The following is a 2,435-nucleotide window of genomic DNA, read 5'->3' as shown; positions in this document are numbered from 1 at the left end:
TAACTATAGTTTCGCATTTGTTCCCTGCAATAACAGTGCCAAGTTTTGATCCGGCAACAACACCAAGTTTTTGGCGCCGTTGCTGGGGATTGTTTCGAGTTTGGACAACTGACGGTTCATCTTGTTGCTTAGATTAGGTATTTTATTTTTTTTCAGAATTTCTTTAATAATGAATTCTAGAGTTTCATGATGATCTGTTGAAGTCTGGCTAGCTGTGAAGCCATGTCTAATCTTATTGGACCGAGGTTTCAACTTATCATCACAAGAGCTTGTTGATTTCTATCAATCTTGCTGTTGAAGCAATGGTCTGCTGAGGCTTGGCTGGCCATTGGCCATGTCTAGTGTTTTGGACCGGAGCTTTCTTTGAAAGCTTGGCTGGCTGTGAAGCCATGTCTAATTCCTGGACTGGAGTCTTAGACTAGCATTGCAATGATTCCTGGAATTCTCATTAAGAACTCTGAAGCCTTTATTTTCTTTTTCCACTTAATTTTCGAAAAATCCAAAATAAATTACAAAATCATAAAAACCAAAAATATTTTATGTTTCTTGTTGAGTCTAGTGTCTCATGTTAAGTTTGGTGTCTTGCATGCATTGTTTATTTGATCTTGGTTCTATTTTCAAGTCAATAATACAGAGGACTGAAGATTCAGTACATGCAGCAGAGGAATTATACAGAAAAAGCTGGGCGTTCAAAACGCCCAGTGAAGAAGGAAGACTGGCGTTTAAATGCCAGCCAGGGTGCCTGGCTGGGCGTTTAACGCCCAAAAGGGTAGTGCTTTGGGCGTTAAACGCCAGAATGTGCACCATTCTGGGCGTTTAATGCCAGGATGGCACAAGAGGGAAGATTCTGTTTTTAATTCAAATTTTTTTCAAGTTTTCAAAATTTCTTCAAAATCAAATCTTTTTCAAATCAAATCTTTTCAATCAAATCTTTTTCAAAATCAATTTCTTTCCATTTTCAAAAATACTTACTATCAATTAATGATTTGATTCAACATTTCAAGTATGCTGCCTTTTCTGTTGAGAAAGGTTTAATGTCTGAATCATATCTTTTCTTGTCAGTCAAGTCATTAATTTTTAAAATCAAATCTTTTTAAATTGTTTTTCCAATCATATCTTCTCAATCATATCTTTTTAAAACCATAACTTTTCAATCATATCTTTTTGATCACATCTTTTTCAAAATAGTTTTCAATCATATCTTTTTGATTTCTAATTTCAAAATCTTTTTCAAAATCACTTTATTTCTTTTTCAACTTTAATTTCGAAAATTTTTCAAAAGGTTTTTAAAATCTTTTACTTTGTTTTCGAAAATTTCTTCCCCTCTTCTCACATCCTTCTATTTATGGACTAACACTGTTCCTCAATGAACAATTCGAACTCCATCTCTATTGATAAGTTCGAATTCTATACTTCTTCCTTCTATTTTTCTGTTCCTCTGACACCTCAAGGAATCTCTATACTGTGACATAGAGGATTCCATATTTTCTTGTTCTCTTCTCTTTCATATGAGCAGGAGCAAAGACAAAGGCATTCTTGTTGAGGCTGACCCTGAACCTGAAAGGACCTTAAAGTGAAAGCTAAGAGAAGCTAAGGCACAACTCTCTGTAGAGGACCTAACGGAAATCTTCAAAGAAGAAGACATGGCAGCCGAAAACAACAACAATGCCAACAATGCAAGGAAGGTGCTGGGTGACTTTACTGCACCTACTCCCGACTTCTATGGGAGAAGCATCTCTATCCCTGCCATTGGAGCAAACAACTTTGAGCTTAAGCCTCAATTAGTTTCTCTAATGCAACAGAATTGCAAGTTCCATGGACTTCCATTGGAAGATCCTCATCAGTTTTTAGCTGAATTCTTGCAAATCTGTGACACTGTCAAGACTAATGGGGTTGACCCTGAGGTCTACAGACTTATGCTATTCCCTTTTGCTGTAAGAGACAGAGCTAGGATATGGTTGGACTCACAACCTAAAGAAAGCCTGAACTCTTGGGAAAAGCTAGTCAATGCCTTCTTGGCAAAGTTCTTTCCACCTCAAAAATTGAGTAAGCTTAGAGTGGAAGTCCAAACCTTCAGACAGAAGGAAGGAGAATCCCTCTATGAAGCTTGGGAAAGATACAAACAATTGATCAGAAAATGTCCTTCTGACATGCTTTCTGAATGGAGCATCATAGGTATTTTCTATGATGGTCTCTCTGAACTATCCAAGATGTCATTGGATAGTTCTGCTGGAGGATCTCTTCATCTGAAGAAGACGCCTGCAGAAGCTCAAGAACTAATTGAAATGGTTGCAAATAACCAATTCATGTACACTTCTGAAAGGAATCCTGTGAACAGTGGGACAAATCAGAAGAAAGGAGTTCTTGAGATTGATACTCTGAATGCCACACTGGCTCAGAATAAAATACTGACTCAGCAAGTCAATTTGATTTCT

At 37.1% G+C, this 2,435-nt stretch overlaps 1 non-coding gene across 1 annotated transcript; it reads right to left on the bottom strand.

Annotated features, from left to right (window-relative positions):
• Positions 1–2,048: 2,048 nt before the first annotated feature.
• On the bottom strand, positions 2,049–2,156 carry LOC130983785 (small nucleolar RNA R71). Its single transcript, XR_009087761.1, has one exon. It is a non-coding gene; the product is annotated as a small nucleolar RNA R71 (small nucleolar RNA).
• Positions 2,157–2,435: the final 279 nt, after the last annotated feature.

This window comes from Arachis stenosperma, chromosome 5 (assembly GCF_014773155.1).
Source record: "Arachis stenosperma cultivar V10309 chromosome 5, arast.V10309.gnm1.PFL2, whole genome shotgun sequence".
Lineage (NCBI taxonomy): Eukaryota > Viridiplantae > Streptophyta > Magnoliopsida > Fabales > Fabaceae > Arachis > Arachis stenosperma.
Note: the sequence above shows the minus strand (reverse complement) of the source record. Positions and strands in the feature narration are given on the sequence as shown.